Raw genomic sequence first — 23,084 nt, 5'->3', positions numbered from 1 at the left:
ATTACAAACTAATTCAGTGGTGGAGTGAGGGACCTCTGTTGCCCCACCTACATGTGTGAATGTACTGGTAACTGTTTTACATTGTAGTTAACAAAAAACTCCCAAGGTTAAGGCTCTCCTCTCCTCTTCTGCTGTGAATATGAGCAAGGGTCAAAGATAGGACTGCAACACTGTCGGGCTAATTCTGTCTAGCGAGGTTCCACACTGAGAGGCAAGCCTCAGAAAATTGTCACTGATTTCTTACATTTAGTTACATCTTGGGGGAGAAGTTCCTCTGTGCAGTTGATTTGGTGAAATTGTAAATGCATTTACAAAGAACAGGTGTATGATATGCTACACCAGCACACAGAGGAAATCATTCCCCCCAGGAGACTTCGGTGCAAATGCCAATCTTAGCATTTCCTGCTCAGGAGCAGACATTTCCTGTAGACTACATCCTTGCTGTAGGATAATAGCACACAAACGCTTAGCATAGTCCTCTGAAATTCACCCCCACCCCCACCCACTCCATTATTTTAGCAGGGATTGATAAATGAGCAGCCATTAAAATAACAGAGAGGAATTTCAGTCCACGGTGTTTGTCTGGTGTTATCCCACAGTCTAGCTTCAGCTCTGCGTTTTTTAACGTGTATTTTGGCTGAATTTACATGGCTATTGTACAGACAGTGAGAATGCACAAAGTATGAAAACAGTGATCGTGAAAGTTTTCGAGGCTGTTGATGCTGCAGCAACACTAGAAGGGCAGACTTTTGCTGCTGACCTCATTGGAATTCACAGGGTCAGCTCACTACCATGCTGGGCCGGGAGCACAACTCCCATGTAACATGGAAGTAAATCACCGGGGGCGGGGTGGTGGGTGGCGGGGAGAGGACACGTCATGGCAGAATTTATAAGCTGCCAGCAATCTAAGGTGGCAGAAGTTTCCTGAATTAAATCTGATCTTTCACTTTGAATTGGCTCTGTTGTCCAACGAACAGATCAGATATCATAAGGTGTGGTTGGGGTGAAATGGCATGTTTGTTAATGAGGGTCAGAAAGACAGATGTTTATGTATAGAATGACTGCAGCTGGCAGGGAAATGTAATGAAGGAAATTTTCAACGGCTATCACTTTAGTCCAAGGACAATATATTGCTAATAATATCTGTACTAATTTCCCTAGTAGCTGGCATGGAAGAATTCACTGAATATTGATTCTCATGAGGCTGATTTTAAGGTTCCGCAACCTCCTTTGCATCTGGGCCCATTCCTCCAGCGATTCCATTTCCAGTCCTGTCTGAATAGTGAAGTTTTGAAGGGTACACCAAGAACCCTCTCGTCTTCAGAAGCCCAATATTCCTCTCAATTGCCACTCTATTTGGTGAATGGGCTTCATTGTAGAGCTGTTCCGCTGATGAGATTGTCAGTTGAAGTGGGGTCATGAACCCCGGAAGCAAAGGTTATGTCTTGTCTCCCAGAAGCCACCCTAACACCTCACTGGCTTTCCTGAATCGAGCTGGGAGGCTAGAGTTTGTCATGACTAAAGCACAGTGACAACTTTTGAAAATTTGGTCTTGACGTGTAGGGTTGAGTGCAGCTAATCACAGACAATTTGAAAATTGAGGGATTGAAATCCTTTTCTATTCAGGAAATTCAATGGGTCCACTGTTGGAATACGTTGTGCAATGTGGGTGTTATCTATTGACCCTTAACTTTGGGAAAACCGGCAAACAAATAAAACTGAATGGTAAACTGAATGGCTCTGTCATGCTACTGCCAGGGAGTCATCTCAAAGCTGATGAATCTCTAGCTCTCCAAAATATGAACCATTTCAGATTCAGACTGCACCCTGGGTGATGTTGCAGCTTGGAGGGAACCAGTGGCATAAACATTAAGACCTGTACTAACTTTGACAGCCTTTAGCAGAGCTGTCCAGTTACTTGATCTGGGCTTCATGCCATTGTGCAGAAGGTAGCATCGCTCATTCAGGGCTTCCTTAGTGAATCAAAGATAGTGAATTCATAACTCCTCACTCAATCCCTCCCAGCACCTACTTCATTAAAACTTAAAAAAAGGGTAATCCACACAGGGAAACCCATGCTATGTTATCTATGTTATCTCCTACTATGGGTGGCAGTTGAAAATGTGCTGGTGACCAGAGGGTTCCTCAAGCTGGTAGTTTGAAGTGCAACTCATGAGCAATCCAAAGAGAAAATAAAAATTCCCAAAATATGAGGTATAAACAAAAGATAGCCAGGCAGTAAGCACCTTTAAATGGATCGTTTCCACTAAGTGGCTCTGCTTCTGATAAAGCTGTTATGCCTTTTTCAATCTACTCATAAGTTACACCAATGGCAATTATGTCTAAAGGGGGCAGAGGTGATAAGAATTCCAATGCCTATGCCATCCATCTCATTTGCATGTGCACTTTGGTGAAGGGACAGGTGGAAGAATAACCCCCCCTCATCTCCACCGCCACCCAACACACACACACACACACAAACACACACAGAGTCTAGAAATTTCAACACAATAGCCCAGAAATTGGTGTCGGGGGCTTCCCGCGGGTGCAAGCCCCCGACCTACACTTACATAGCGCACCGACAGTTGAACATAAGAACATAAGAACATAAGAAATAGGAGCAGGAGTAGGCCAATCGGCCCCTCGAGCCTGCTCCGCCATTCAATAAGATCATGGCTGATCTGATCCTAACCGCCAATCTATTTTCACAGAACCATCTCCTGAATCTAACAGAATTAGACACACGAAATAGGAGCAGGATCAGGCTACACGGCCCCTGGGCCCGCTCCGCTACCCACAGGGCCATGACCGATCCGAACCTAGACTCATGTCCAAATTCCTGCCCGCTCCCCATAACCCTTTATTCCCTTTACTTCTAGGAAACTGTCTATTTCTGTTTTAAATTTATGTAATGATGTAGCTTTTACAGCTTTTTGGGGCAGCATATTCCATGGACCTACCACCATCTGAGTGAAGTAGTTCCTCCTCATCTCAGTTTTGAAAGAGCAGCCCCTTATTCTAAGACTATGCCCCCTAGTTCTAGTTTCACCCATCATCGGGAACATCCTCCCCGCATCCACCCGATCCAACCCCTTCACAATCTTATATGTTTCAATAAGATCGCCTCTCATTCTTCTGAACTCCAATGAGTAGAGTCCCAATCTACTCAACCTCTCCTCATATGTCCATCCCCTCATCCCCGGGATTAACCGAGTGAACCTTCTTTGTACTGACTCGAGAGCAAGTATGTCTTTTCTTAAGTATGGACACCAAAACTGTATGCAGTATTCCAGGTGCGGTCTCACCAATACCTTGTACAACTGAAGCAATACCTCCCTATTTTTATATTCTATACCCCTAGCAATGAAAGCCAACATTCCATTGGCCTTCTTAATCACTTGCTGCACCTGCATACTAACCTTTTGAATTTTGTGCACCAGGACCCCCAGATCCCTTTGCACTTCAGTACTTTCAAGTTTCTTGCCATTAAGAAAGTAACTTGCTCTACGATTTTTCCTGCCAAAGTGCATAACCTCACACTTTCCAGTATTGTATTCCATCTGCCAAATCTCTGCCCACTTACTTAGCCTGTCTATGTCCCCTTGCAGGTTTTTTATGTCCTCCTCACTCACTACTTTCCCTCCCATCTTAGTATCATCTGCAAACTTTGATATGTTACACTTGGTCCCCTCCTCCGAATCGTTAATATAGATTGTAAAGAGTTGGGGGCCCAGCACTGACCCCTGCGGAACACCACTAGTAACTGATTGCCAGTCCGAGAATGAACCATTTATCCCAACTCTCTGCCTTCTGTTAGATAGCCAATCCTCTATCCATGCCAGAATATTACCTACAATCCCGTGATTTTTTATCTTAAGCAATAATCTTTTGTGTGGCACCTTGTCAAATGCCTTTTGGAAGTCGAAATACACTACGTCCACTGGTTCCCCTTTATCCACCCTATATGTTACTTCCTCAAAGAACTCCAGCAAATTTGTCAAACATGACTTCCCCTTCATAAAACCATGCTGACTTTGTCCTATTAAATTATGATTATCCAAATGTCCTGTTACTGTCTCCTTAATAATGGACTCCAATATTTTACCTACCACAGATGTTAGGCTAACCGGTCTATAGTTTCCAGCCTTCTGTCTACTGCCCTTTTTAAATAAGGGCGTTACATTAGCAGTTTTCCAGTCTGCCAGGACCTTTGCTGAGTCCAGGGAGTTTTGGAAAATTATTACCAATACATCCACAATCCCTACCGCCACTTCCCTCAAGACCCTAGGATGTAAGCCATCAGTTCCAGGTGATTTATCCGCCTTGAGTCCCATTATTTTACCGAGTACCACTTCCTTAGTGATTTTGATCGTGTTTAGCTCCTCCCCCCCTATAGCCCCCTGTTTGTCCAGTGTTGGGATATTCTTAGTGTCTTCTACTGTAAAGACTGATACAAAATATTCATTCAGTGTTTTTGCTATCTCCATATTTCCCACCATTAATTTCCCGGTCTCATCCTCTAAAGCCTGGCCCTGCGTGGATTTCCTGTCAGTGGCCCGGTTCAGCTCCCGGCGCGCTGTGCTTGCGTGATCCAGCGGCGTAGTTAGTTCAATGAGCCGGCTGGGATCACGTGAGCACTGGGCAACCAATGGGAGGTTGCAAAAGTTCATTCATAAGTTTGATAATAAGAACTGTCAAACTCATGAAAACTCTGGGTGCCCAAAACAGTACTTAAACTTCAAATAAAAGTTAAAAAAACACCCCACTAATTAAATGAACTATTAATAACTGTAAAAAATCTAATTTAAACAATTATTCAAATTTTTGAAAAAAATAATTTTTTAACAAATCGGGTCTAAAAATACACTTACCTTACTGTAAAGTCTTTAAAAATAATAAACCTGTGGAAAAAAATGTCTAACTTTAATTAATAGATCACTTACCTTTTAAAACTAAGTACTTATGTCTGCTTTTTTCTCGCGTAAAAACTGGAGGCCTTATTGCACGGGCAACCCTGTAAAAAAAAAAGGAATTTCAGCGCGCACGCGTTCGACCTCTGAACTCCTTGGTTCAGAGGAAAAGGAATGCTGGATTGCCACGCATGCGCTGTGCACGCTGAAAACCGCCAATTCCATCGGGCCCACGCGTGAGTACACGGTGCTTACTCACGCGTTGGGACCCGAATTACTGGGCCATCGTAAATGGAGTGTTCAAATGTCAAAAATGGTTCCTATCCTAAAATCTAATCTTCTTTTCACTCGCCTGCTGGTAGCTTAGACAAAAAAAATGGGAAAAAGAGTTGTGTTAAAAAAAGCAACAAAAGGTTAAAATGCGTGTACTGTGGGAAACCAATTGAGGGAACTGGAAGCAATTATATTACTGAAAGTTCTAGACTTAATAGCATTAACACAAACCTGGTTGTAAACTGGGGAAGAATGGAAATTAACCATATCGGGATATATTAGATTTAGGAGGGACAGAAAAGATAAGAAAGGAGGTAGAGTGGCAACATTTATAAAATAGGGAATAAATGTTGTAGAGCGTACGGATAGAGTCAACATGGTTGAAGATCAAAGGTTATAAAAAAGGGGCTTGTTACATTCGTAGGGGTGTATTACAAACCTCCATATTGTGGGAAGAAAATGGAAGTGGAAATCTGTAGTCAGACTAAAGAGAAGAGTTGCAATAGTTAATTTATTGTTCTGGCCGGTTTTAATTATTCACTTATCAATTGGGACAGCGAGGGAGTAAATGGAGAAAAGGAATGGAATTCCTAACATGTGTACAGGACTCTTTCCTCAAGCAGTATGTTAGTTGGCTGACAAGGGCGTTGTTGTTGCTAGATCTGGTTATGAGTAATGAAGTAGATCAGGTAGATTAGCTGAATGAGATCGAGCACCTTGGAAGTAGTGACCACAATATGATAAGGTTGAAGATCCAACTAGAAAGGGAAAGGTCAGTACAAAAACTAGAACACCAGATTGGATTAGGGCAGATTTTAGAAAGGTGAAGAGTGAGCTACCTGAGGTGATGTGGAAGGAGAAATTGGCACACAGGACTGTAGAGAAACAGGGGGATGTTTTTAGAAAGGAGATTGTAAATGCATAGAATAAGTATATTCCACTAAAAAAGGAAACTATTAGAAGTTTCAGGATGCCATTGATAAATAGAGAGTTCTTCTTTTCTTAGGCAGTCTCTTGGAACCGAGGATGACTTGCTTCCACATTAAAAATGAGTTCTCAGGTGGCTGGTGAGTCCAATGCAGGACCTACAGTCTCTGTCACAGGATAGGGCAGACGGTGGTTGAAGGGGTGGGTGGGTGGGGTGCTTGGGTTGACGTGCACTCCTTGCGCTGCTTGCGCTTGGCTTCCGCTTGCTCCCGGCGGAGAGACTCGAGGTGTTTGGCGCCTTCCTGGATGCTTCTCCTCCACTTTGTGCGGTCTTGGGCCAGGGATTCCCGGGTGTCGGTGGGGATGTTACACTTTTTCAAGGAGGCGTTGAGGGTGCCCTTGAAGCGTTTCCTCTGCCCACCTGGGGCTCTCTTGCCGTGTCGGAGCTCCGAGTAGAGCGCTTGTTTTGGGAATCTCATATCGGGCATGCGGACGATGTGACCCATCCATCGGAGCTGATTGAGCATGGTCAAAGCTTCGATGCTGGGGATGTTGGCCTGAGCGAGAACACTGACGTTGGTGCACCTATCCTGCCAATGGATTTGCAGAATCTTGCGGAGGCAGCGTTGGTGGTACCTCTCCAATGCTCTGAGGTACCTGCTGTACATGGTCCATGTCTCTGAGGCATACAGGAGGGCAGGTATCACTACTGCTCTGTAGACCATGATCTTGGTGCTGGGTTTGAGGTCCTGGTCTTCAAATACTCTCTTCCTCAGGTGACCGAAGGCTGCACTGGCACACTGAAGGCGGTGTTGGACTTCGCCATCGACATCTGCCCTTGTTGACAGTAGGCTCCTGAGGTATGGAAAGTGGTCCATGTTGTCCAAGGCCTCGTCGTGGATTTTGATAATTGGGGGGCAGTACTGTGTGGCGGGGGCAGGTTGCTAGAGGACCTTTGTCTTATGGATGTTTAGAGAGTTAGTTAAGCTAAGGAAGACAAAGCACCAGGGCCCAATGGAAATGTATTCTAAAATTCGCTATGATACAAGCAATGTCTTCCCAAGTTGTCAATAAACCTAAAATAACAACTCCCCACCCTTAGAATGTTCCAAGGATTTGCCTTCTGCCAATGTAAATATTGAGTAGTTATCAGAGTACGTTCAGGTATACTATAAAGCAGCAATTGCACCTCATAGGTGATGTGCCATCAATTACTCAAAAGACTGAGGTTAAGCGAGTAACAACCAGGCTTTTATTAACTAAAGAATGAAGGTCTAGTCTCGAGTGGTCGACCCGTCCAGAATACTAAGGGACTGGGAGGTAGTCACTTATATACCTGGAATAGTGGGAGGAGTCAGCCGAGGCATGTCCAGACCTGTACCTAGTGGAATACACATACACATACAGACAGGTATAACAGTGGTTTACCACATTCACCCCTTGTTTAAAAATGAGTCCGGCGGGGTGAAGTGTATTTAAAAGTTCGTGTATTGGAGTCTCTCCGGAGGTCTTGTCTGCCGCTGTGATCGACGTGGCGACGGCAGGGGTGGTGGAGCTTCTGGCGTCGCGTCCCGTGTAGGCTGGGGCACTGGAGTGTAGTCCTCGTGGGTGACGGTCCAAGGCGAGCCGGCTGCTGGGGTTGGATATCGGGTCGTGGGGGGGGTGGTAATGGGTAGTGGGTTACAGCGGTCCCCGAGGGTGTCGTGGGGGGGGAGTGGTAATGGGTAGTGGGTTACAGCGGTCCCTGAGGGTGCGAGGTCTCGTATGGAGACTGTGTCCTCCCGCCCGTCCGGGTACGCAATGTAAGCGTACTGGGGGTTGGCGTGGAGGAGGTCGACCCTCTCGACCAGGGGGTCCGTTTTATTGGTCCTCACGTGTCTTCTCAGTAGTACCGGCCCTGGGGACGTCAGCCATGGCGGTAACGCTGTCCCCGATGTGGACTTCCTTGGGAAGACAAACATTTTCTCATGAGGGGTGGCATTGGTGGCAGTGCAGAGCAGTGACCGAATCGAGTGGAGCGCATCGGGGAGCACCTCCTGTCAGCGGGAGGTCGGCAGGCCCCTAGACTTTAAGGCTAGTAGGGCGGCCTTCCAAACTGTTGCATTCTCTCTTTCCACCTGTCCGTTCCCCCGGGGGTTGTAACTGGTGGTCCTGCTTGTGGCTATACCCCTAGCGAGCAGGTACTGGCGGAGTTCGTCGCTCATAAACGATGAGCCCCGGTCGCTATGGATATAGCTGGGGAAACCGAACAGGGTGAAGAGGCTGTTCAGACATTTAATGACCATGGCACTGGTCATGTCCGGGCAGGGGATAGCGAACGGGAAACGGGAGTACTCGTCAATGATGTTGAGGAAGTACACATTGCGGTCGGAGGAGGGGAGAGGCCCTTTAAAATCGACGCTCAGGCGTTCGAAAGGGCGAGTGGCTTTTATCAGGTGGGCTCTGTCTGGTCTATAAAAGTGCGGTTTGCACTCAGCGCAGACTTGGCAGTTCTTGGTCATGGTCATGACCTCCTCAATGGAGTAAGGCAGGTTGCGGGCCTTAATGAAGTGGAAGAACCTGGTGACCCCCGGGTGGCAGAGGTCATTGTGGAGGGCCCTCAGCCTATCGATCTGCGCGCTGGCGCAGGTGCCACGCGATAGGGCATCTGGGGGTTCATTGAGCTTCCCAGGCCGGTACAAGATCTCGTAATTGTAGGTGGAAAGTTCGATTCTCCACCTCAAGATCTTGTCATTTTTGATTTTGCCCCTCTGCTTGTTGTTGAACATAAAAGCAACTGAACGCTGGTCAGTGAGCAGGGTAAATCGTTTTCCGGCCAGGTAGTGCCTCCAATGACGCACAGCCTCCACAATAGCCTGGGCCTCCTTCTCGACCGCAGAGTGTCTGGTCTCCGGGCCCTGGAGGGTTCGTGAGAAGAATGCCACAGGTCTCCCCGCCTGATTAAGGGTGGCGGCCAGAGCGAAGTCGGACGCATCGCTTTCCACCTGGAAGGGGATGGATTCGTCCACTGCATGCATGGTGGCTTTGGCAATGTCTTCCTTGATACGGTGGAAGGCCAAGCGGGCCTCTGCCATCAGGGGAAAAGAGGTGGATTTGATCAGCGGACGGGCTTTGTCTGCATAGTAGGGGACCCACTGGGCATAGCCCAAGATGGCGGCCCGCACGGCCCACACGCGGCGCTGTTGGGGGCCCAAGATGGCGGCTCGCACGGCCCACACGCGGCGCTGCTGGCGTTCGGGGTGGCTTTGGCCTTGCAGACGCTAGCGTAGTGTCCCTTTTTCCCGCAGCCCGAGCAGGTCGCATTCTTCGCCGGGCAGCGCGCTCTGGGGTGTTTGGCCTGGCCACAGAAGAGCATTTCTGGCCTTGGGATACTGCTGTCTGGCTTTGGGACACTGCTGCGGTTGTTGGGCCGTTGTTGGGCTGTGGCTGGGGTGGCACGGTGCTATGGGGCTGTCCTACCGTGTCCCAGGTTATCGGTCCCCGCGGCGTCCACGGTGCAGAGGAGTAGGCATCCATGCCTCGGTAGGCTGCGTCCAGCGTTAGTGCGATTTCGGAGGCTTTGTCGAGGGTGAGGTCACTCTGCTCCAGCAGTCGCTGTCGGGTGTAGTTGGACCTGTGGCCCGCTACGAAGGCATCCCGGATCAGTTCCTCCGTGTACTTAGTGGGCATTACCACCTTACACCCACAGGCCCGGCCAAGCATGGACAGTGCTTGGAGGTATTCCTCAGTCGATTCCCCAGGTTGTTGCTTGCGACTCCCCAGGAGGTGCCTGGCGTAAACTTCGTTCACAGGGCGCGTGTACTGGGTCTTGAGGAGCTGGAGGGCGGCTGTGTACGAGGTCGCGTTCCGGATGACTGAGTACACTCGGTGGTTCACCTTGGAGATCAGGACAGACAGTTTGTTCGCATCCGTTACGACCGCAGTGGAGGCAGTCAGGAATGCCTCGAAGCACATGAGCCAGTGAGCAAACTTGGTGGAAGCGTCCGCTTCCCGACTGTCCAGGTCCAGGCATGCTGGTGTGAGGATCTTCTCCATTATAAAAAATTTAGTTAATAAAATTGATGCGCCATCAATTACTCAAAAGACTGAGGTTAAGCGAGTAACAACCAGGCTTTTATTAACTAAAGAATGAAGGTCTAGTCTCGAGTGGTCGACCCGTCCAGAATACTAAGGGACTTGGAGGTAGTCACTTATATACCTGGAATAGTGGGAGGAGTCAGCCGAGGCATGTCCAGACCTGTACCTAGTGGAATACACATACACATACAGACAGGTATAACAGTGGTTTACCACAATAGGGAAATGGATATATACTTGAAAAGGAAATATTTGCAGGGCTATGGGGAAAGAATGGAACTAATTGGATAGCTCTTTCAAAGAGCCGGCACAGGCACAGTGTGTTCTATGATTCTATGATAACTGATGCTTCTTCAACATAAATCACTTGTATTGTGATCTATATTTTGACAGAAGGTAACTATATACAAATGCCAAACTTTTGTAGTTTTCACTATTGTATTAGCTGCATTAAAATCACTATACGTGTTTTTTTGTAATTTATCTTGTTTAATGGACCCATTTTGCAGCTATATATTTCAGTGTAGCAGGAGCAGAGACCAAAGGCGTTCTAACTGGAGAAACAGTTCTGTAACTGTGGGAACCTTGAGTTGGTTAAAATCTGCCTGCTAACCAATGAATTGCATGGCACATACGAGACACACATTAGAGTCCTGAGAACAGCTATGGGCAGCCAGGATTTCTAACTTTATGGAGTTCTTCCCAAAACACAGCACTACATCCCAAACATAGTCCACTACACTAGAGCAAGGAATAATGAGATGCTGGTCTCAGCTCATGATTGCCCAGTTTTTGCACATCTCAACAATAAGGCCGTAAGAAATTATTGTGTGGAATCTAGGTCCTTTCCTACAGCATAACATTTTTTTAAATGTTTTAATTTTTTTTCTATTCTCCAATTTTCTTTTTCTCCTAATTTCTTAGTTTTTTATTTCACTTCTTTATTCACTCTCTCTGCTCTGTGACAGCCTGCTCAGTTTTGGGATGTCTCCGCATTTGAAATGACACTTTCCCTTTCCTAGTATCACTTTCTGGAGAGAACACTATTTCAATAGCTCAGCATGCATTAACAAGTGAAAGGCCGAAAACTGTAGGGCTAATTTGGGGGAGAAATTGGACTCTGTAGCGCCAGTTTTTTAGGCACAAATCGGGTCCTAGATGGAGCGCACACTTCCGACGAGAAGTGCACCGAACGCCATCTTGGTACTGTAGTTTGAGCGCGTGCACATAACGACCGCCGGCAGCATGCAGAGCAGGTAAATTAGGATGTCAATCAGTATACAACATTAATTTGATGCCGGCGCTGCCATTTTCGAATGCCACGCTCCAGCCAACGCCTTCTCTTAACCTCGGACAGTCGAACACTCGTTCAACGGCATGAAGGACCCGCCCACTGGCTCTACTTAAAGGGAACATGAAATACCACAACAACAACAACAACTTGCATTTATATAGCGCCTTTAATGTAGTAAAACATCCCAAGGCGCTTCACAGGAGCGTCATCAAACAAAATTCGGTACTGAGCCACATAAGGAGATATTAGGGCAGATGATCAAAAGCTTGGTCAAAGAGGTAGGTTTTAAGTAATGTCTTATAGGAGGAAAGAGAGGTAGAGAGGTTTAGGCAGGAATTCCAGAGCTTAGGGACTAGGCAGCTGAAGGCACAGCCGCCAATGTGGAGCGATGAAAATTGGGGATGCTCAAGAGGCCAGAATTAGAGGAGCGCAGATATTTTGGTGGGTTGTGGGGCTGGAGAAGATTACAGAGGTAGGGAGGGGCGTGGCCATGGAGGGATTTGAAAACAAGGATGAGAATTTTAAAATCGAACCGCTGCTTAACTGGGAGCCAATGTAGGTCAGCGAACAGAATGGCGATGGGTGAAAGGGACTTGGTGCCAGTTAGGACACGGGTAGCAGAGTTTTGGATGGCCTCAAGTTTACGGAGAGTAGAACGTGGGAGTACTTACAGGTTAGTTGCTCGATTATTTCCTCTTGCTGTTGGTGCAATTCTACGCATTTTTGGAGCTTTCCTATACTTGTCTAAAGCTTCAATAGTCTACAGGGAGTGGTCTGGCTGGGGCTGAACTACTTTTTTAGTGGTTTACAGGTTTGTGCTGAAACAAGTTGCTTCCAGACATGGGTGGCCTGGTAGGCCTTCCTCTTGGAACTGAGCATGACTTGGAGAATGAACAGAGGCCATGCAGAGCTGCACAAGCTGCTGCAAGAGGGAAGAGGAGGAGGGGGAGAAGGGCTCTCAGCAGAAGGCCGTATCTGACCTGGGTCTTTAGGGAGTAATTCCCTTACGTGGACTTCAGTGAGAACCAATGCACGAGACATCTTCGCTTCACTAAATAGGTTGTGACTAAAATCTGCCAACTGCTGCAGCCACAACTGCAACCTCAAAGCAAGACAAGGACTGCATTACCTGTGGCTGTCAAGGTGACTGTGACTCTAAACTTTTATGCATCTGGCTCCTTCCAGGCTGCCGCTGGAGATAAAGGCAACATCTCACCGTTTGCAGTACTGTACATTGCTGAATATGGGAGGTCACTGAGGCTCTCTATACAAGGAGAGACAGCTTCATCTCATTCCCTCTTGCCTGAGGCAACCAGGCGGAGCGAGCATGAAGGTTTGCTCGGATTGCAGGCGTCCCCCATTGTGCTGGATACCATTGAGTGCACACACATTGCCTTGCGTGCGCCTCATGTGAACTCTGCAATTTTCCTGAACTGAAAGAGATTCCACTCCCTCAATGTACAGCTGGTGTGTGACCATAGCATTGTGCAATGAGAAAGTGTTAATTAATCATCTTGTAATAAAGAGGCCTTTAGGAAAATGTGACCATAATATGATAGAATTTTATATAGAGTTTGAAAGTGATTTAGTTAAATCCGAAACTAGGGTCTTAAATCTAAATAAAGCAAACTACGTAGGTATGAGGGGCGAGTTGGCTAAGATAGATTGGGAAACTACATTAAAAGTTATGACAGTAGACAAGCAATGGCTAGCATTTAAAGAATTAATACATAATTTACAACAGTTATGAGAAGGTTCACGAGGTTGATTCCAGAAATGAAGGGGTTGATTTATGAAGAAAGGTTGAACAGGTTGGCCTATACTCATTGGAGTTTAGAAGAATGAGAGGGGATCTTATTGAAACATATAGGGGGAAAAATTCAGTTGGTTTGTGCCTCTCGTTAGCGCCTTAAGAGGGTGCTAATGGGGCGCAAAGCAACTAGCACCCGTGCGCGGCGACGTTTGTGCCGCTCACAAAATTAATTCGATTTTGCGGTGGCCCTAAACACTACTGCCACGATCTCCTGCGCTGGCAGATCGTGATGTCAGTCGAGTGTGCAACGCCCCGGTAGCCCCCCGGACCGGATATTGAGTGGCGCCCCCTGCCTTACCACCTGCTGCTAGCAACGACAGGTTGAGGAGAGCGTTATGCAGTCAGGAAAGGACTGGGGGAGCGCTATTTAAAGGCGACCGCTTCCTGCCTTTTTTTGTTGGTGACATTTTTGCAACACGCATTCTGAGAGAGAGAGACTTCTGCAGAGATTCAACGCTGTATGAAGGAGTTTTGGGTACTGAGCAGCACTTTGCAGGTTAATTTTGATTTGCCCTTCCTTGTATCGATTTAGAAGAGACTATGGGGGCTGCACTCTGAGCTCTTTCCCTGGGTCTCTCCATTGTTCTTTCCAACAGATTTGATGTACAGGTCTCTCCAGGCCGAGGTTCAAGGCTACAATGAGCAGGATGTGGATGGAGAGCAAGATGAATCCTCCCCTTTAAGAACTGGCCGGCGCCATTGTGTCTGTGTTCCATTGCTGACTGACATCACATGAGCTCCGCCAGCGCTCTGAAGTAGCGCCTCGCTCCTCGGCCTTTGCGCCTTAAGACAGCGCCTGATTTAGCGCTCCAATCACCTCCAGGGGCGATAAAAGCCAAGTTTGCAGTCGGAGTTGATAATTAGCGCCAGGCGCTAATCTTTGCGCCCGGCCGATAATCGCGCCCCAAACGGGGCGATACTGAATTTTTCCCCCAGAAGATTCTGAAGGGGTTTGATAGAGTAGATGCAAAGAGGATGTTTCCCCGAGAGGGGGTATCTAGAACTAGGGGGTATAATTTCAGAATAAGGGGGCACACTTTTAAAACGGAAATAAGGAGGAATTTCTTCTCTCAGAGGGTTGTGAATCTTTGGAATTCTCTTTCCCAGAGAGCTGTCAAGGCTGGGTCATTGAATATATTTAAGGTGGAGATAGACAGATTTTTGAATGGTAAGGGAGTCGAGGGTTATGGAGAGCGGGCAGGGAAGTGGAGTTGAGGCCACGATCAGATCAGCCATGATCTTATTGAATGGCAGAGCAGGCTCCAGGGGCCAAATGAACTATTCCTACTCCTACGCCTTATGTAACAAATATAAATTCCTTTAAGGCACAAAAACCCCACAGGAAAAGTGGTCCAACCGTGGCTAACAATTGCAGTTAAAGATAGTATTAGGATCAAAGAAAAAGGCTTATAATGTTGCCAAAAAGAGTAGTAAGCCTGAGGATTGGGAGAATTTTAGAATTCAGTAAAGGAGGACCAAGAAATTGATAAAGAAAGGGAAAATAGAATATGAGGGTAAACTAGCAAGAGACATAAAACCAGATTGTAAAAGCTTCTATAGGTATGTAAAAAGGAAAAGATTAGCAAAAGTAAATGTGGGTCCCTTACAGGCCAGGACAGGAGAAATTACAATGGGGAGTAAGGAAATGGCTGAGAAATTAAACAAATACTTTGGGCTTGATTTTCATTGGGCCGTTGAGGTGGGATTGGAGGCATGTGGGGGGTTAAAATTGAAAAAACTGGCGGGCGGGCCCAACCCTGCCTCCATCCTGCCTCCAAGCAATTTTCATTAAATCGTGTCTAATGGTCCCGTCTCCGTCCCGCCTCGTAACAAGCACTAAATTGCTTGTGATTTTAACCCTTTTCCCACATGAAGCACACCTGTTCTGAAACACGACGATGAAACCTGGTGGTAGCACAATTGGATTGCTGATTATCAGCTGCAGCTCAACCATAAAATAGGAGATTTGATCAGCCATCATTTGCAGGTGGCAGGACTTTGTTGTCTCAGGTCTGGGGGAACTTTTAGAAGGCATAACCGCAGCAGTGGAAGTTTGGAGCCTGACACCCATCTCCAGTGTGACCTCCTGGGAAACCCCACTCGCCACCTTGACTGAGCGCTTCCTCAACGAAGGCATATACCAGAAGCATGGGAGCCATTTATTTCCTTCCCTTCTGGACATTAGATGAGGATGAAGACCAGCCGTGGCACCAGCAGAACCATGAACAACAGCAGCACCAACAACAGCAGCACCAACAGCAGCAGCACCAACAGCAGCAGCACCAACAGGAGCCCCAATCTGCTGCTCACCCACCTGAAGCTGCACAGGCCAGAAGGGGCCAGCGCATGGAAGCTCGTTGGTGCAGGAAATACCCCCCAAACAGGGTCTACAGACACAGGGTCAGCTACCTCAACATGTCTGAGCAGCAGTGCTAAAGGCGGCTCCGACTTTCGCGAGAGGTAGTGAGTGACATCTGCGCAATGCTGTAACAACACCTGGAGCCCAGAGGACCAGGTGGACAACCCTTATCAGTGGCCGTCAAAGTCACCACTGCACTCAACTTTTTTGCCTCAGGCTCATTCCAGGGATCAGCAGCAGACATCAGCGGCATTTCCCAGGCGGCTGCACACAGTTGCATCACGCAGGTAACCGATGCCCTCTTGGCCATCACGCACAATCACATCCATTTCACCAAGGATCAAGCAAGTGTGACGGCGTGTGCGGTTGGATTAGCTAATCTGGCAGGCTTTCCAAGGGTGCAGGGCGTCGTTGACTGCACACATGTGGCCCTTAAGGCACCCCATCGCAATCCAGGTATTTTTGTCAACCACAAAGGCTTCCACTCCCTTAACGTTCAGCTGGTGTGTGACCACAGGAAGGAAATTTTGCATGTTTGTGCCAAGTACCCTGGCAGTTGCCATGACTCCTTCATACTGCACCAGTCTAGTGTGCCTCCACTATTCAGTCCGCTAGACCAACTTAACGGATGGCTACTTGGAGACAAGGGCTATCCCCTGAAGATGTGACTAATGATGCCATTGAGGAGCCCATCCAATGAAGCTGAGGAGAGCTACAACTCCAGCCACATGTCCACCAGAGCCATAATCGAGCAAACCATCGGTTTGCTGAAGATGCGCTTCAGATGCCTGGATAGATCAGGTGGAGCCCTGCAGTACTCAGCAGCCAGGGTCTCCAGAATCGTCATGGTTTGCTGCGCACTTCACAACATGGCACAGCGTCGTGGCTTGCAGATTCCTGAGGACCAAGTGGCTCCTCACATATCCTCCTCAGATGAGGAGGAGGAGGAGGAGAGCGAAAACGAATATCTTGCCGAGGCCCATCAACCAGCGGCAGCAGTATGCGAGAACATTGCTGCCCGGGATGCAAGGAACGCACTCATCTTGGCCAGATTTGCTTAGCCTAGCCAATCAAGCACTTCCTCGCAGCTTCTTACCTGAGCATCGACAATGGCCACGAACCAGCGGCTTCCTAGCAATTTGACCGCCATACTGACAATTGCAAGTAACCCTAAGCCCTCAATGTGGAAGTCCCATTTGCGAAATGACACACGCCACAACTACAGCAGTAGCCATCAGATTTTTTATTTACAGGAATCATCTGATGGCTTTTTAACATAAAACATCAAATTTCACCCAAGTGGCTACCCTTGTGACTATTTGTGCAGTATCTTTCTCTTACGCATGATCCTATGTGGTGCTTCCCCTGTGGCTTCAGCAGATGTGGAGGCCCCTTGCTCACTTTCTTGCTGCTCCTGTCTCGACACCTTTGGCGGGCATCCTCTGGGGTTGCGAGCCTGACAGGGCTCGCCAACAGTCTGCTGCTCCTGCGGCTGTGCAGGGGTTGAGACGCCAATCTCAGTTGGGTGTGGATTCTTATGGGGCTCTGACCAAGGGCTCTGCAGTGGCATGGAAGTGTGAGCGCTTGGAGAGGAGCCCCCACTTCCTTGATGTCTGCCACCAACTTCCCTCTCATGGGTCAGGTCCCCCTCAGCGCTTGCAAGTGGCTTGAGAGCACCTTGCTGCACATCAGGGGGGCCATGGGGACCCGTATCTGCACTGGCAGTCCTACTCAGGAGGACTTCCATGAAGGTCTGGTTTCTCTGTTCAATAGATGACCATCGCTCCTCCAGAGATGTCATTCTATTCAGAACACTCGCCATGTTTTCTGCACTCTGACAACTTATCACCTGCATTCATGCGCCAATGACTCCACAAAGGCTCTGCTCATGTTCGCAATGGACTCCTCCATTCATTCCACACTCGCAGCGACCCTGGAGACAAAACCTGCCAGAGACTCCTGCATCTGTTCCTGGAGTTCCAGCACCACTGATCTTGTGGATGGACCCAGAGGCACAAAGGTCGACATGCAGCTGAGCCGAGCTGGGAGAGTCCTGCGCCCTCCGACTAGGACTCTCCACTGCTGTCCCTGTCTCCACCATCTGCTGATGCTCACTTGTGAGCTGTGATACACCAGGTGACAACTCTACTCTATGTCCCGAAGGTCCCACCGAGGTGTGAGCGTTTGCGCTGGTGCAGGGTGTGCTTAATTCTGCTGATGCTGTGCCCTCAGAGGTTGCAGCTTCCTCTGAGGAGTTTTGAGGCTTATGCTCTTCCTCCTGGCTATTCGGGACAGGTGCTTGTGATGGTCCTGTGGGGGAGTAAAGGAAAGAGTCAGAGATGTGATGGCAAGGTTACATGCACATTGCATATTGCAGATGATCATAAGTCCATCTGTTAGAGCTTCAGAATCATTATCAGCGATTCATGCAATGTCAATGAGAGAGATGGAAAACTATTCTGTCACCGGCTTGCTGTGATGCACCCGTTTGTCCATCCCCCACTTGCGCATTGTCCTCCACTCCCACGATCTCCAGGACCGCATCCTCCCAGGGGGTGAGGTGGGCTACTGAGGGTGACCCTCCTCCTGTCCTCGCTCTTCCTCTCTTATTGTGAGCTCTCTTTTCCTGCAATGAGGGAGACAAGTGGAGGTTGAGTGAGAATGAAGGAGTGAGTGTAGAGAATCCATAGCATAGATGCTTAGAAGGAGACAAAGATGGAGTGAGGTGGCAAGACCAAGGGCCCTCCCTGTGTGTTGTCAGTTGTTTTCATAGCATCACAGTGATAGGGAGTGTGAGGGCTGCATAGTCAAATAGTTAGGTGAATGTGACCATAGAGAGAGAGGGAATGGGTAAGGGTGCATGGATGTCAGTGTCAAGTGGGATGTGGAGGAAGAGATTGCTAAAGCTGAGTGATGGTGAGGAGAGGCAATGGGGATCAGATTGAGGGTGATGGGAAATTCATACTCACTTTTCCAGTGTGCAGAATGACATGAAATCTCTTCCTGCACTGAAGCCAGATTCTGCGGGTTACTGACAATGAGTTGATCTCCTCTGACACCTGGATCCACACAGCCTTGGTTTGCTGGGGAGGCTTCTTCCTCCCTGAAGAAGGGCAGAGCATCCCTTTGTGTGCTCTTGCTCCCTCAACTAAAGCCTGCAGGGCAACGTCATCGAAGCGGGGTGCAGACCTAGGTCTCTGGCTGGCCATTCTTCCTGCAGGTGCCTCTAACATGCAAAGGCCAAAAGGTTGGCAGCCTGCAGAAGAAGCAAGGCTTGTTGCAGACCTTAAATGCAGCAGCAATGATGATGTCATCGGAGGCGACTTTCAGACTGGAAAAACTCATTGGCCATGGGTTCCCACACGTTGGAACTCAATTGGCCAAGTAAGTTAAAATGGCATCATTTTCCTACATCGATTTAGAATCGGGTGGCTAACAGGAAATGCGGATTACATAACCCCAGCCCGCCCCAGTATCAAAATCCAGCCCTTTGTGTCTGTCTTCATGGAAGAAGAGGCAAAAAACTTCCCGGAAATAGTGGAGAACCAAGGCTCTAGCGAGAATGAGGAACTGAAAGAAATTAATATTAGTAAAAAAGTAGTACTGGAGAAAGTAATAGGACTGAAAGCCAATAAATCACCTGAACCTGATGACCTACATCCTAGGGTTTGGAAAGAGGTGGCTATAGAAATAGTGGATGCATTGGTTATCATTTTCCAAAATTCCATAGAATCTGGAACGGTTCCCGCAGATTGGAAAGTAGCAAATGTAACCCCACTATTTAAGAAAGGAGGGAAAGAGAAAACGGGGAACTACAGACCAGTTAGCCTGACAACAGTAGCAGGGAAAATGCTAGAATCTATTACTAAGGACGTGGTAACAGGGCGCTTAGAAAATAGTAATAGGATTGGGCAGAGTCAACACGGATTTATGAAAGGGAAATCGTGTTTGACAAATCGATTCGAATTTTTTGCGGTTGTAACTAGCAGAATAGATAAGGAAGAACCAGTGGATGTGATGTATTTTGATTTTCAGAAGGCATTCGATAAGGTGCCACACAAGAGGTTATTAAACAAAATTAGGGCTCATGGGATTGGGGGTGATATACTAGCATGGATTGAGGATTGGTTAACAGACAGAAAACAGAGAGTGGGAATAAACGAGTCATTTTCGGGTTGGCAGGCTGTAACTAGTGGGGTACCGCAAGGATCAGTGCTCAGGCCTCAGCTATTCACAATCTACATCAATGATTTGGATGAGGGGACCAAATGTAATATATCCAAGTTTGCTGATGATACAAAGCTGGGTGGGAATGTAAGTTGTGAGGAGGATGCAAGGAGGCTTCAGGGGATATAGACAGGCTAAGTGAGTGGGCAAGAACATGGCAAATGGAATATAATGTGGAGAAATGTGAAGTTATCCACTTTGGTAGGAAAAATAGAAAAGCAGAGTATTTTTTAAATGGTGAGAGATTGGGAAATGTTGGTGTTCAGAGGGACCTGGGTGTCCTTGTACACGAATCACTGAAAGTTAACATGCAGGTACAGCAAGCAATTAGGAAAGCAAATGGTATGTTGGCCTTTATTACAAGAGGATTTGAGTATAAGAGTACAGACGTCTTACTGCAATTATATAGGGCCTTGGTGAGACCACACCTGGAGTATTGTGTACAGTTTTGGTCTCCTTACCTAAGGAAGGATATACTTGCCATAGAGGGAGTGCAACAAAGGTTCACCAGACTGATTCCTGGGATGGGGGGATTGTCCTATGAGGACAGATTGAGTAGACTAAGCCTATATTCTCTAGAGTTTAGAAGAATGAGAGGTGATCTCATTGAAGCATACAAAATTCTTACAGGACTTAACCGGGGAGATGCAGGGAGGATGTTTCCCCTGGCTGGGAAGTCTAGAACCAGGGGTCACAGTCGCAGAATAAGGGGTCAGCCATTTAGGAATGAGATGAGGAGAAATTTCTTCACTCAGAGGGTGGTGAATCTTTGGAATTCTCTACCCCAGAAGGCTGTGGAGGCTCAGTCATTGAGTATATTCAAGACAGAGATTGATAGTCTTGAATATTAAGGGAATCAAGGGATATGGGGATAGTGCAGGAAAGTGGAAATGAGGTAGAAGATCTTATTAATTGACGGAGCCGGCTCAAAGGGCCAAATGGCCGACTCCTGCTCCTATTTCTTATGTTCTTATGTTCTTATGTTTATCGGCAGCACATCATCCAGGTGAATGCCCGGTATCCTGGCAGTAATCATGATTCCTTCATTCTGTGGCAGTCCTCTGTGCCAGCTGCATTTGATCCACCATGGCAAGTTAAAGGCTGGCTACTGGGCGACAAGGGTTATCCACTGATGACATGGCTCATGACTGGTCCGGAACCCATGCACAGCAGACATAATATGAAAGCCATGCTGCCACAAGGAACATTATAGAGCACACCATTGGTGTCCTCAAACAACTCCTCCGCTGTTTGGAATGCTCTGGAGGAGCCCTGTAGTACTCAGCTGAGTGGGTATCAAGATTTGTGGTAGTATGCTGCACGCTATACAACCTGGCCATTATGAGGGAACAGCCCTTGCCACCAGCTATCAGGTGAAAGTTGAGGAGCAGGAACACAAGGAAGAGGAGGAGGAGGAAGTAGAGGAGGAGGACGAATCCTGTCATCCTGCGGACAGCAGGTTTGTACTCCATGGAGCCACTGCCACTCTCCTGGGGTGGCGCCTCAGCAATCCTAATAATCTGTTGGAGAACAGATTGATTGACTGCTGTGATGCCCTGAAAGCCCCTTTGAACACTGGCATCCAGAGCTATGATGGCAGCAGTCTGAGTTTGCATGACAGCACTCAGACCTTTGCTGTGTTGTTGCAATGGAAGCTGAGACATCGGCCATCAGATGCTGCATCATGCTGGGTTCCACAGGTGTGCTGATGGAGGTGACCACCTGCTCCATGTTGAAAAGGAGGGGCTCCAAGCTCTGCGCAAAGCCCTGTGCCAAGTTGGTGCTGGACTCCTCTATGCTCCTTGACATTGAGGGCAGGCTTTCCAGTGCACCAAGCATATGGGTGTGTACACCCATCAGCCTTCTTCTGTAGCCTGGCCCATCGAAGTCCTCATCTGTGTCCTTTGCAGCAGAACTAGTGTATGACCTCGCCCTCTGGCGAGCTGGCACCTGGACTATCCTTTGGTTCCTGCGCAGTTGTGTCCAGTGTCTGACCACATGCAGATCCCTCCTCTACCCTAGTCTCTAAATGCATGCAGTTTCGGTATCTGAGCTGGTGGCTGCGAGTGTAAGATCAAGTGATGGTGTCTCTTCATCTTCATTGCCTTTTTCCTCTTCCTCCATTGCCTGGGCAGGTTCCAGTTCTTGGGTATGTGAAATGAAAAAGGGACAAGAGTTGGGTTTTAGAGGGGGGAGAGGAGGAAATAAGAATTGTGGGCTTACAGCCTCTGCAGCTTCTAAGTCAGAAGAGATTGAGGGATGAGGGAGAACTGTAATGAGAGAAGGAGGATTAGGTATACGGATACCCTCATCATCAATCGCTTCAGCGCTGCCAGTGGCCTCAGCGATGCCCCTTCCCATGATGGCCAGCACTATGCCCTCCATGGGTGTTAAAACATACAAGCGCACTTGTCCTTCTCCAGTTCTTTCCTGCTGCCTCCTGTTATGCGCCACCTTCTCTTGCAAGAAAGAGGGAAGTGTGTCAGTGAGTGTCGTGCTGTATGTTTGGATGATGTGACTGTCATGGTTGAATAGCTGCCAGTGTGTGCAAGCTGTGAGTTGTGGGTGTGAGGCTTCCAACAGTACTAAGTGTGTCAGGGTGAGATCAAGTATATGAATGGTAGGGTTGAGTCCTGATTGATAGAGATTGTTGGTAGGTGATTGATGGGGGTGTAGTGAATTGAGCACTGGATGAGGCTAGTGGTGTAGTTGGTAGGACATCCCATTTGAAGATGAAGTTACTCACCTTGTCATCATTAAACTTCTTCCTGCACTGCATCCATGTTTGACAAGCAACACTCCTGGTGTTGACCTCCGCCACTACTTGTTCCCACTTCCTCCTGAGCATGTGTCTGGAGGGCCTCCTACCCCTCTGAGGATACAGGACATCGCTCCTCCTTTCCATCTCTTCCACCAAGGCCGCCAGTGCAGCATCTGAAAACCTTGGTTCACGCTCACTCGCATGTTCAGAGATTGCTCAGAGTATCACAGTACTGATTCAGTTTTGAAAAAACTCCCACCACTTGTTGCAGCCACAATGCACCTCCCCTTTAAGAGATGCAGGCTGCTTTTAAGTAGCACTAGACCACTCGTGATATCGGGCACCCCCTGCTGGTGCATACAGCCAATGGACAGCACGTGGAATGCTGGCTGCATGCAGAAATCATTTAAAATAGCAGGCAGCACCATTTTACCGTGCTGCCT

The 23,084-nt window shown here is 47.8% G+C and overlaps 1 protein-coding gene across 1 annotated transcript in view; it reads left to right on the top strand.

Moving 5' to 3' along the window:
- LOC147113426 (factor VII-activating protease-like) overlaps positions 1-23,084 on the top strand; it is a 103,129-nt gene that overhangs the window by 6,703 nt on the left and 73,342 nt on the right. The window lies entirely within an intron of this gene.

This window comes from Somniosus microcephalus, chromosome 8 (assembly GCF_052327205.1).
Source record: "Somniosus microcephalus isolate GS21.2 chromosome 8, FLI_Smic_1.0, whole genome shotgun sequence".
Lineage (NCBI taxonomy): Eukaryota > Metazoa > Chordata > Chondrichthyes > Squaliformes > Somniosidae > Somniosus > Somniosus microcephalus.
The sequence above is the reverse complement of the archived record's forward strand: the minus strand, read 5'-3'. Positions and strand labels throughout refer to the sequence as shown.